Source organism: Eublepharis macularius, chromosome 10 (assembly GCF_028583425.1).
Source record: "Eublepharis macularius isolate TG4126 chromosome 10, MPM_Emac_v1.0, whole genome shotgun sequence".
NCBI classification, from domain to species: Eukaryota; Metazoa; Chordata; class Lepidosauria; order Squamata; family Eublepharidae; genus Eublepharis; species Eublepharis macularius.
Window position 1 is genome coordinate 35577749 of NC_072799.1, and position 13362 is coordinate 35591110.

The following is a 13362-nucleotide window of genomic DNA, read 5'->3' on the forward strand; positions in this document are numbered from 1 at the left end:
GGGTAATAGGGAGTAGTTGGGGAAGGAGGATGAACGGAAAAGAGTTATAGGGAATGACTCATAATACAGAGACTGGATTCCTATCAATTAGGAAGAGGAGGAGGGGGGGAAAGAGTTAGTGCAACGTGGATAGTTATACTCTGATTTTTTTTTAAAAAAAAAAGAGGAAAGGGGGGGAGTTCTAGTTTCACAGTTAATAGGGTTTTTAAGAGGTGGAGAGATTTTGTGGGAGGGAGAAGTTGGGGAAATATAAATTGTTCTTGATATTCAATTAACTCCAGTATTTATAATTAGACATTCCTTGTTTTGTTACTGTTTAAAATTGTTAACTCATATGCACTTTGGCAATTAGAACCAAGGATTAATAGAAAGTGGGACTTTATAACCAATTTACTGGTTTCTTCAGATCTTAGGAACAGTGGGGAAGAGGAGAAAGCTTTGGGAATTAAACTGTACACTACTCTGTTCTCTGTTACAAATTTTAGTTATATTGCACTTAATTGAACATTGTGATAATCAGAAACAGCTAAGTTTTATAATAAGAGAAAACTAATTGTTATCTTTCTGTATACATTAATTGCATATTCTAAATTTCCTTGAATCTCTTTTTTGCATATTATTTTAATGGAAAGGAGGTGAGAGTCTGGGTGAGAGAAAAGACATGAGGAGGTGAGTACAGATAAACAACTGTCATATCAACATTGTCATAGCAACACTGAAACCAACACAAATCAGGTGTTTAACATCAAATTTTATTGAAAGGTGTTCAAAAACAGGTAATTAGCTTTTATCTTTTAAACCTACATTAAGGAAAGCTCACCATCAGAGCCTTAATTGTATCTTCATTTATCAGAGCAAGGCACACATTAATAACTACTCTCTGATTAGAAATACTGGACAGTGATATTCAAAATAGACTTAAAATGCCTGCAATGGTTAAGATTATCTCTGTTAATGTCAGAGGTCTCAATAATAAAATAAAGCTAAAAAGAATCTCATCACACCTTGTGAAAATGAAACCAGAAATAGCCTTTTTACAAGAGACCCATATTAAATTGATGCAGGGGGAAATTTTGAAGACAAAGTATTTCTCCCAACAATATACACCCTCCGGTTCCTCAAAGGCCAAGGGAGTGGTAATTTTAATTTTATTTTGAAGGTGATCAAAAAAGATCCTAAAGGTCGTTACCTATTTGTGAAAGGCTCCCTGGATAATCATCCAGTTACCTTAGCCACAATCTATGCACCAAATGACAAACATATTCCTTTTTTGGAGGAAACACTAAACATCCTGCAAATCTTCACAGAAGGGGATTTTATTCTAGCAGGTGATTTAAACTATGTTTCTGATCTACAAATGGACAAATCTCATTTTTTAAAAAAAATCTTTGAAATGTAAGTCAACAGTTACTGCGCTTCCTCCCCTTTTGGAAAAATACCATTTGTGTGATGTACGGAGGCTTCATAACAAAGGGGTTACGGATTACACTTACTTTTCGGCACAATATAACACTTATACCAGAATAGATTATCTCCTCACATCTCTTTCACTATCTGACACAATTACAAAAATAGATATTGGACAGAAACTTTGGATGGATCACGCTTGGATTGAATGCTGTATAGCATTCTCCGTCCTACCAAAAGAAGACCACACCTGGTCATTGAACATACATATTTTATTAAATAAAGTACTACAGGAGCAAATCAGTACAGAAACTCTAAACTATTTTAAGGAAAACCTTGATAAAGGGACCTCACTACTAGTGGTTTGGGATGCAATGAAGGCAGTTCTTTGAGGTAAACTGATCACCTTGAAAGCTCATCTAAAAAAGGAAAGACAACTCGTTAGAACTAAACTACTAACTGACATAGGGCCAAACTACAAGTGACAAATGACACAGGTTGGACACTTGTCAGCTTCCCTCAAGTTTTGATGGGAAATGTAGGCAGCTTGGCAGAATGTTGGACAAGTGACAGTTGAAAAGTCCATTGGACAGCAGTCGGACAGCCAAGCTGCAAGACCAAGATGCCTACATTTCCCATCAAAACATAAGGGAAGCTGACAAGTGTCCAACCTGTGTCATTCGTCACTTGTAGCTTGGCCCATAGCCTGGTTAGAGAAGGAACACAAGCACAAGGGAAGTAAATTTTTTTTTACAAAAATCTTCTTGCCCAATGCAGAGCTTTAGAGAAATTAGAAACCTGCCAAATACAGAAGAATTTAATTTATTTAGAACAAAAATTCTGGAATAAATCCCCCAAATCACTTAGACTTCTCTCTTGGAAGGTTAAAGAGAGAAGACAAGTAAATTTTATTAGTCATATTAGAGAATCAAAAGGAGTGTTACATGCAAAATCTGGAGACATTGTTCACATTCTAGCAGCTTATTATAAATCCCTCTACTCAACTAGAAGACCAGATCAGAAAAGTATTGCAAACTATCTAGAATCAAACAGCCTTGTGAAGCAAATCTCCCCAGATCACAGGAAGATGTTAGAAAAACCCATCTCAATAAATGAAGTACAAGAAGTAATCAAAAATCAACAGTACAATAAAACACCTGACCCTGATGGATTCCCTGTGGAGTTCTATAAGTCTTTTTCTAATAACTTAGCAGGACTGTGCTCTCTAATAATATATTAGAGAAAGGCATACTACCCCAATCCTGGAAGGAAACTATAATAGTGACTATACCAAAAGGGAATAAAGAGATCCCTCAGCCCCAGCCTCATACAGACCGATAGCATTGATTAACCAAGATGCCAAAATATTCTCTTCAGTGATAGTACAAAGATTGAAAAACATTATTCCAAACTAAATAAATATAGACCAAACTGTGTTCATTTCAAAGAGAAATATGACTGACAACATCAGACGTACCCTAAACGTGATTAATTATGGCAGACACCAATCAGGCTTCTCTATACTGCCTTCAATTGATATAGAAAAGGCCTTTGATTCTCTAGAAATTACACTGTCAAATTCTTTTCCCATAACTCGAAGAAGAAGACAAGGCTGCCCCCTGTCCCCTTTGCTATTTGTACTGGGGATAGAGCCTCTAGCTGAAGCAATACAAACTAATAAAGAAATTAAAGGGATACAGGTGGGAGGCCACGAACATAAAATAAGCTTGTTTGCTGATGATCTGGTACTTTATATTTCATGTCCAATACAATCTTTACCAGGGGTGTGCAAAACATTAGCAGATTTCGGTAGAGTTTCTGGTCATAGGGTGAACCAAGAAAAATCTGAACTCTTCCCTATAAAACTTTCTGAGGAGGAAAAAGAAATATAAACTAACTTCCCATTCAGCAAGGTTACCTCTAGCTGGAGGCATCTTGGCGTACAAATCCCTCTGGAACTAAAACATCTTTTCAAATTTAATTATGCTAAATTAATTACTGACATTGCAAACCAGCTGAGAAAATGGCATAAACAAACTCTAACTTGGTCAGATAGAATAGACCTAATAAAGAGTTTTGCATTTCTGAGATTCTTATTTCTTTTTTGCTCCCTTCCGATAGAGGTGTCTGATTCACAACTAAACATATGGCAAACAATGTTAAATAATTTCCTCTGATCTTACAAAAGACATAGAGTCAATTTCAAAATAATATGTAATCCCTCCCAGAAGGGAGGTTTAAGCATACCAGATCTGAAATTATACCATCATGCAGCTAAACTGGTTAATGTAGTTCAAATGCTAAACAAGACTGCTACAGAGGGTTGGATAAGCAAAGACGAAAGTTACATTAGCCCTAAAACCCTAAATGAAGTATTTTGGAATTGCCCTTCCATCCATCCCATTCAGGTTCAGCAAAATGAATTTCTGCATACATCCCTAAAGACTTGGGACAGGTAGAGAAAGAAGTTGGCTCCAGATTTCTCTCCGATGCAGGCATTTACTAATGAACCATGGTTTCCGCCAGGAATGGAATTCCAACCTCACTGGAGACAAGCAGGCATGTTAACGCTAACTGATATCACTCACAAAGGTACTCTTAGGGGAAAAGCTGATGCGATGATACCTTGGTACTGCTATCTCCAGTTACAGCATTTAATAAGAGACCCACATGTTTAAAAAAACAATAAAGAGACCCAAAACAGACTTTGAAAACATACTTAGTATAAACAAAGGTGCCATGAAAGGTTTGCTCTCAGTTATCTACAAAATCCTGCTTCAAGAAGATGCATTTAAGGTTCTTAAATATCAAAAGATCTGGCAGAATATGTGTTCCATAGATTTGACAGAACATTGGAATCACACCTGGAAATCATTTTTAAGGAAGGCCTTTCCTATCCGATTGCAAGCATTCAACATTTTGACAAACTGATACCTCACTCCCCCAAAATTACACTATACAGATAAATCCAGATCTCCCTTATGCTGGAAGAATTGTAGAAACCCTGGCACGTATGCTCACTGTTGATGGACTTGCCCAAAAGTGAAAAAGTTCTGGGAGGAAATTATAAAAAAATTCATGAAATAACTGGGTGTTCCTTGCAAAATACACCAGAATCATTGCTACTGTCTGGGAGAACAGGCCTGATTTGTCATCATGAGTAGGGGTGTGCAAGCCAAAAAATTTCGGCTAAAGCCGAAAGCCGAAAGCCAAAAGAAGAATCTCTTTCGAATAAGCCGAAAGCCGAAACGGCCAGCTGTTTCGGCTTTCGGCTTTCAGCTTTGTTTCGGCTTTCTTTCGGCTTTCGGCTTTCAGCTTTTCAATGGGAAAATGCCTCCGTCTTCCCGGACATCTGGGGGAGGCATTTTCCCACCGAATCAGCCCAAAATTGGTGGGGACCTTCCTCTAACCCCTCTCTAAAAACCCCCCAAGTTTCAGACCGATTGGACTTTGAGGGGCCATGTTATGGCCCCCCAAAGCAGGTCCCCCTATCCTCCCATAAGAAAGCGAAGGAGCAGCATATTGTTAGCATGCTGCTGCTCATCTTCTTCATTATTTCCTATGGGGAAAAATGAAGAAGCAGGCTTCCTTTGCCAGGGGTGGCATTTTGCATGCAAAATGCCCCCTTACCCTCAGGGGCCCTTCTCCCACCCTTCCTCCCACCCCCCACCAAGGCTCAGACTGCTCCCACTTGGGGGGGCCATTTCATGGCCTCCCCAAGTAGGTGCTCTAATCTCTACCACTGACAGCTGGGGGAGGCTTGTCTTGCCAGGGGTGGCATGTTGCATGCAAAATGCCCCCCAACCCTCTGGGGCCCTTCTCCCACCCTTCCTCCCACCCCCCACCAAGGCTCAGACTGCTCCCACTTGGGGGGGGCATTTCATGGCCTCCCCAAGTAGGTGCTCTTTTCTCTACCACTGACAGCTTGGGGAGGCTTGTCTTGCCAGGGGTGGCATTTTGCATGCAAAATGCCCCCTTACCCTCAGGGGCCCTTCTCCCACCCCTCCTCCCACCCCCCACCAAGGCTCAGCCTGCTCCCACTTGGGGGGGGCCATTTCATGGCCTCCCCAAGTAGGTGCTCTAATCTCTACCACTGACAGCTGGGGGAGGCTTGTCTTGCCAGGGGTGGCATGTTGCATGCAAAATGCCCCCCAACCCTCTGGGGCCCTTCTCCCACCCTTCCTCCCACCCCCCACCAAGGCTCAGACTGCTCCCACTTGGGGGGGGCATTTCATGGCCTCCCCAAGTAGGTGCTCTTTTCTCTACCACTGACAGCTTGGGGAGGCTTGTCTTGCCAGGGGTGGCATTTTGCATGCAAAATGCCCCCCAGCCCTCAGGGGCCCTTCTCCCACCCCTCCTCCCACCCCCCACCAAGGCTCAGCCTGCTCCCACTTGGGGGGGGCATTTCATGGCCTCCCCAAGTAGGTCCTCTCAGCCCCTAAAGTCCACCCCTTACAGCCCCACACAAACCCAATTCCCCCCCCCAGCTGCCACACACAGACCCAAATCCCCACATTAGCCCCTCACAGACCCAAATCCACCCCCACCTGCCCCACACCCATAACCCCAGGAACAGGCTGGCAAAGGCCAGCCCTCTCCCTTTGTTCCCTATGCTGGGAACTTCTAAACTCTCTTTCCCTGGGCAATTCTGCACAGCCCAGGGGTGCCACAATGGTGGGCACACTTCTGAGTGCCAGCTGGTCCCTGTGAAAGAGCACCTGAACCACAGACACCCTCCCTCAAATTCCCCCACCACCTACAGAGATGGCTGGCCAGCCAGCCCCATTGTTCCCTATGATGGGAACCAACTGCACAACAAAGAATAAAACACGAACAACACAAAATAAAGTTTTTTAAATATTATTTTCTCCCTTTCAAAGTACAAGTAGGCAAAGCATTATGACACATTACACCAGCAGTCCCCCACACAGAAAAATTAACACAACTCACTTAACATCAGAGAATCACAAAACACGATTCCTGTCAAAAACACTTTATTTCTTGAACAGCTTTAGGTTACACAGCAGGGGGGCACACCAAAGGGCATGGCAGCAGTATCTTACACAAAAATAACACAACTCACTTAACATCAGAGAATCACAAAAGCACGATTCCTGTCAAAAACACTTTATTTCTTGAACAGCTTTAGGATACACAGCAGGGGGGCGCACCAAAGGGCATGGCAGCAGTATCTTACACAAAAATAACACAACTCACTTAACATCAGAGAATCACCCCAAAATATTGCTGTCAAAAGCACTTTATTTCCTTAACTGCTTTAGGGTACACAGTAGGAAGGCACAACAGGGCATTAAAGCAGTGTACTACATAAAAATAACACAACTCACTTCACATCAGAGAATCACACAAACACAACTGCTCTCAAAAACGGTGAAGTGGGTTGAGACAGATGCTGAGTCGGAGAAGCAAGAGCATGTCAGAGCAGCAGCAGCAGCAGCAGTAGATCCCTCGGCTGGAGCTGCTAGCTTTCTCCGGCTCTTCAGCAAGTGAGGGAAGCCTGCAGCTGGCAGGCTGCTCTCACAGAAGGGAGAAGGGGTGGGGAAGGAGTCTCGTAGACTTCAGCGAGCGAGGCTCCCCTTCCCCTTTCTGGAGGAAACCAGCAGCTCCAGCCTCCTACATTTCCCAGGTAAACTTGCGCCAACCCGCTGTCTCTTCTGGTCTGACTCAAAGTCAGCAACAGTGGGTGTGGCTAAATACCCATTTGTGGCACTACTCGGGGGGGGGGGAGCAGTTTCATGCGTTCTCATGCATGAGGCGAATAGCGGTAAAAACCTGTCACAACTTTGAAAAAGCAGAACAAGAGCTTTACAAGTTAAAGCGGCAGAAAAGTGAGCTGTTCATGGATTATGCACGGCACGATTGCGAAGAAGTGTGAACAAGTGCAGCTAAAACAGCAGAACAGCGCTAACGTGCCACTAAAATAAGGCAGTGTGAAAACAGTCTAGGTTTAGCCAAGAGAAAACACTGAAACTTGCCATTTAGTGCTATGCATTACTGCTGCTTGAAAAATCCATGTGACTACACATAGAAGCACGTTGTCTCAAATAACCTGTCAAATCCCACTACATAAGTGAACATTTAAATTTCATAATTCCAAACTTTCCATTCAATAGCTTAGGGAAATCAAAATAATGTTAAGCAAGAAATTAGAAGTACGTGGAAAGTTTGACAGTGAAGCAAAATTATGGCCCAGTAAAGTACCTTTTCTAGTTATAATAAGGAGATAGCAAAAAGTAAATTTGCAGACAAAAATATCTTCTAAATAAATAAAGTCTGGTTAACAAAGTGTGATTCCTTTTAACACTGCAATAGTTGTCATATTATAGCTAAAAATTCTTGAATAAAAGGGCTCTATGTATTAAGAACTCTTTGAAGTCAAACTATACTTTACTCCTGAGGTCTAAAAGCCATCATTTTAATACCTGGGTGTCTAAATCAACTCCCCAATCCATATTTAGGAAATAAAAACAACCTATTTTTTTGAGGAGCTAAATCTTTATCTATCCCATAAGTGTTCCTTGCACTTTATTTTACAGTCACTAGATGTAGCACTGCTTGAAACTGGGCTGTCTTGTGGGAGATACAATATAATCTCTAAGTGTACACAAAACAATTGAGAAAAAGAATACAGCATAAAAAAGAGAATGTAAGATAAATACTGTATGAATTTATCTTCACAGCTATGTGCAGAACAGAAATTCTTTTAAGGAGGTTAAAACAGGCTTGGTCTAACAACAACAACAACATTTGATTTATATACCACCCTTCAGGACGACTTTACACCCACTCAGAGGAGTTTACAAAGTTTGTTATTATTATTCACTCAACAATCACCCTGTGAGGTGGGTGGGGCTGAGAGAGCTCCTAGAAGCTGTGACTGACCCAAGTTCACCCAGCTGGCTTCAAGTGGAGGAGTGGGGAATCAAACCCGGCTCTCCAGATTAGATTCCTGCACTCTTAACCACTACACCAAACTGGCTCTCTAGAAGCTGCCTTATGCCAAGTCAGACCATTTGGTTCAGTAACGTCCACTACAACTGGTAGCAGCACTCCAGAATCCCCTATAGAGAAGGTTCTCCTACCAGTACTTTCTATATGAGAAACAACTAAGCTGGAAATGTGAGAGATTGAACCTGGGAACTTCTACATATGATGCATGAGCTTTACTATTGAGCAACAATCCCTTCCCGTTGAATAGATCTTTTGGGAGATACAGGCCATGAATCAGTAGACTGTTCTGTGTGATTTTTTACCAAGCCACAAACGTTTTGGTGGTAGAACCTCTCTTTTCTGTACATTAGCAGGTCATCAAGATAGATGGAACAGATTATGGACACAGCCAGCAGGGGTAGATTGGGAACATAACAAAGCACTCCAACTGTGTGATCCTAAATAGAGTTACTTCAGTCGAAGCCCATTGATTACACTGTAAATTATGGAGGGTTAAATCCATCAAATTACCCTGGCAAATATTTTTTAAAAGGATTATGGTGTTCAGTACATATACTTGACTGCCAATGAAGGCCTTTTGCTTACAGGGATATTGGAGACTTTGTGGCCAGATGAGACAGATGTAGGTAGATAGAGCTTGTAAAACAACCACATCAGTTTTTAATTCAGGTTAATTATTAATTATAACTAAGATTTGGTTCACAGTGGTGAACCTTTTATTGACTCAGACTGTGTTTCTTACAATGGATGATGATTGAAAAATTTGTTACTATTAGAGATGAGCACGGACCGGGAGGTGGCTACGGACCACCGGTTTGTGGTCCGTGGACTTTCACAGACCACAGACCACTAACTTTTAAACGGACCGGCCCGGTTCGAGAACCGGTTCAATTCAGAAAGGCCTTATTTTCCCCACAGATTTTCACTTGAGTAGACTTTCCCCACCAAAGGTTCTCATGTAACACTCCTCAATTATCACTTTTCCAAAGACTTAGACAAACAACAACTTCCACTCCCCTATTCTGACTGACCCTTACCCACCCTTAGTGGAAGGAGGGAGACTTGTGCTCCTGTCCAGGAGAGGTGGCTGCCCACATAACCCACCTACATGGGGCTGCATCAACAATAGATGCCCTCCCCGGGGGCGGGAAGACCAACTCCCCATGATGGGAAATGAATGGATGTACTTGATTGAAAGCCAACTCCGCAACAGGAGATTGTGTAGCAATTCAAAGGCCCCTTGCTGGAATGGAAGGCATGGGAGGGATGGAAAGGATGTCTTCCACACCTTGAGGGAAGGAGACTTATGCTACCCTGTTCAGAGGGAGCCTCTTTGGGCAGTGGACAACGAGTCCCACCTCAGTGATGTGGTGTGTCTGCTTGCTTGGCGTGCTGCCAGTCGTCAGAGAGTGGGTGTTTCACAGAGGCCAGTAGCAGCCCTCCCTTGCACCTCAAAAGCCAGGCAGGAAAGCTCCCCCAAAGTCACCCACTATTTAGGGAGTGAAAGGCTTTGAAAGAAGTCAAGCAGACAGCCCCCAAAGCGTGCTGCCAGTCGTCAGAGAGTGGGTGTTTCACAGAGGCAGGGGCGGCGGGCCTATTGAGGCCAGGTAGGCGGTGGCCGCAGGCGTGGGGTGCTGGAGGGAGTGCCGGAGGAGGCTCGGCGGGCGGGAGCGCGCGCCACAAAGCACCAACCTCCTATCCCTCCCACCCCGCGCTGCTGCCACCGCCAGCACAAGCCCCTGGCCAGGCGCAGCCACCGCGGGCAGGCATCTGCGGCGGCGCAGGCAACCGAGTGGGAGAGCTCGGAGGCCGCCCGCCGCAGCAATCGGGCCGGCGGCGGCGCGTGCGCTCCCGAGATAACGTCACGCGTGACGTCATCACGCAGGCCGGTGCGTGCGCGCGCTCGTGCGCGCGTGGGGGCGCCCGGCCGGCTGGCCGCGAGCGAGGTAAACCCTTGCTCCACCCCTGCACAGAGGCCAGTAGCAGCCCTCCCTTGCACCTCAAAAGCCAGGCAGGAAAGCTCCCCCAAAGTCACCCACTATTTAGGGAGAGAAAGGCTTTGAAAGAAATCAAGCAGAGAAAGCCCCCAAAGCGAGCTGCTGGTCGCCAGAGAGTAGGTGTGTCACAGAGCCCAATAGCAGTCTCCCCTTGCACCTCAGCAGCCAAGAAAGTGGGGGAAAGAAGGAAAGAACTCAAGCAGACAGCGCCCAAAGCTGCCTTGCACCCACTGCGGGTCTGCGAGTGGGTGGGGTCAGAACACAATAGAACCCACTGGCAACCCAGAAATAGGGAAGAGTTTTTTTTGGAGGGGGGGGGAATTGAGCCCCAGAACCCAAGGATTTGAAAGCCGAAAGAAATCAGAGTAACCCGATAGTACGGTAAAAGGATTTTTAAAAAAAGTGCTCTCAAGAAAACCAGAATTGAAAGGCGAAAAAAATTAAACAGGAATGGAGAATAGAGTAAGCTCTCTTGCAACTGAAGCCCCAAAGCCCTTCCTAAGGCACAAGCCGCGCTCTTGTGAAAAGAAAAACTTCCCGGCAGCAAGCAGTTGCTAAGCTAACTCATGTCCCCGCGCCAGAAAAATGAAGCAGGGCTTTGCGCGCTTTGTCTTTTATACAGAAATGCTAGGCGCTCTCTGTTTGGCTGACAGAGCTGCCAATCAAGGTTTCCTGGGCTGAGAGTGGTGTGTTCCAAACGGGGAAGGTGGCTTTACACCATTGCCTAGGAAATTGTTTGAGCAGGGATGTAGAGAATCCTGGCATAACGGGCCAACGGACAGATGGACAGAACGCCCCAAAGTTCAGCGCTTTCGTGAAAAGAACATGCGCCCACAGCCCGCGTGTTCACGAATGACAAACTAGGTAAATTTGTGGGGAAATTAGGTCCGTTATGCAGTCCGTGCCCACCTCTAGTTACTATTGTTGAAGAAGTGACAGCCTACTAAGAGTATAGTTACTGTAAATATGGCTTAATAAGTAGTTAAGTCCACTTGTACCCTAGGGGGAGCTGTGGAGCGTTCTCTAGAGTTTAGAGTTTATTGAACGTTTTCTCTTTCAGTTCAAGCTACCTCTTGTTTGTTTCTCTCTCTCTCTGCTGTGTATCAGTATGTGCTAGTGCTTGTGCTCTGAAGGGCTCTCTGTTGTATTAATGGCCTGCAGTCAGTTACTGTCTTTTGCAAAAATCCTGTTGCAGTAAATTCATTGAAAGCAAATTCCAAAACTTGGATTGAACTCTGCCAACAAATATGGAGTAACTGCTGCTGGTAGCTGCTGGTAGGTCAGACATCTACAAAACTCGCTGTTTTCAGTTTATCCTGACTCTGGGTTTTCATAAACAAAACTATTACACATAGACCTGGAATCAACTAATTACAACTGTTACATTTGCTGCTCAGAATTATGACAGAACCACCATAAATTATATATTTTAATGAGCAGAAATGAGGTAGTCAATCATTTCTACAAGAAAGAATGATAGAAGACACCTGCTTAGTTCTTATTTATCCAGCTGCTACTGTCCTGGTTAGGCCTACCGATCCTCTGGTCAAAGCAGGGGATCCTCTAATCCAAGTTCTGTTGTCTGTAGTGCTTCCATAGGGTTGCCAACCTCCATGTGGTGGCTGGAGATCTCCAGGAAATAAACCTGATCTCCAGACTACAGAGATCAGTTTCCTGGGAGAAAATGGCTTCTTCAGAGGGTGGCATTATACCACGCTGAAGTCCCTCCCCTCCCCAAACCCTCTCTTCTCCAGCCTCCACCTGCCAAATCTCCAGGATTTTCTCAACTTGGAGCTGGCAAACCTCCTTCTAACAGTGCTGCCTTTTTATTTTCCTGCCCGTTTCCAACATGTTCTCGCCTCCTCTCTATTTTTGGAATGGATAGTGATTTAAGTTATAGTGCCATAGTTTGCACTGTTAAAAAAACCTACACGGCAGTTCCAGAAAAGATGTTGTTTGAAATAGTGGAAAAGAGCAAGAGCCCAGTAGCACCTATAAAACTAACAAAAAAAAGGGTGTGAGCTTTTGAGAGTCACAGCTCACTTCTTCAGATACCAAGGAAGTTGTTTGAAATGGTCACAGGCAATTCACACAGTTCACAAATGGATGTAAATACTGTTTGAAAACACCATGCCCACATCACTTTACACCATGTCAGGGCAGCAATGGATAAAAATATGGTTAAAACAGAGATGTGAAAGGGCCTTCTCTCTCAATGCACTGTCCTCATCAGATCATTGGGGGAGAAATCTTTTTCAAAATAAGAAATCAATATTTTCCTGCATTTTTCTTCAGGAGTCTTCTGAGTATATAGAAACCTCATCAGCAGGTCTTTGTATTTGTGACAGGCACTTGATTATGTTGCTGCCAGGGGACATGGAGTAATCATAAGAGGGAAGGAAATCCTGGAACCTTTTCTTCTTGACCCAAACTTCCTCCTCCAAAATACTGGAAAATTTCATGCTATGGGGGGCTAATCTCAGCTGCTCTCAGCATTTCATGCCTCACTGAGTATGTTCAGTCCTCATCTGGGCTGTTGAGGGGATCCTTTTTTTTTCTTTTTTACAAAAATCTGCCAAGTAATATTTTTATGCATACTTGTACAGTTCTGTATACACATAAACCTTACAGTGTCTGGATGTAGTTTTAGGTGGGTAGCTGTGTTTGTCTGCAGTTAACCAGCAGGAATTTGTTCAGTGGCTCCTTAGAGACCAACAAAGTTTTCAAGGTACAAACTTTCGAGAGTCAAGAGTCAGAGCTCTCTTCTTCAGACTGTCTGAGTGGTTTATTTTATTGCCTACTCATAGAAACAGAACCTCCAAATTCATGTTTAGAAGAAAGAATGATGATATTCGGAGACATCCAATGATTCAGGCAGTATCTTTTTTTTTTTTAACGTCACTCTATTAAACAATGCTTATATGTATTATGTTATCCTATAACTGACTATTCTGGATGCAACTATTTCTTAATCAATACTAATATC

At 43.7% G+C, this 13362-nt stretch overlaps 1 protein-coding gene across 2 annotated transcripts in view; it reads right to left on the bottom strand.

Moving 5' to 3' along the window:
* Nucleotides 1–13362, bottom strand: part of NDST4 (N-deacetylase and N-sulfotransferase 4) — a 197523-nt gene that overhangs the window by 79431 nt on the left and 104730 nt on the right. The gene's annotated exons all lie outside the window — the stretch shown is intronic.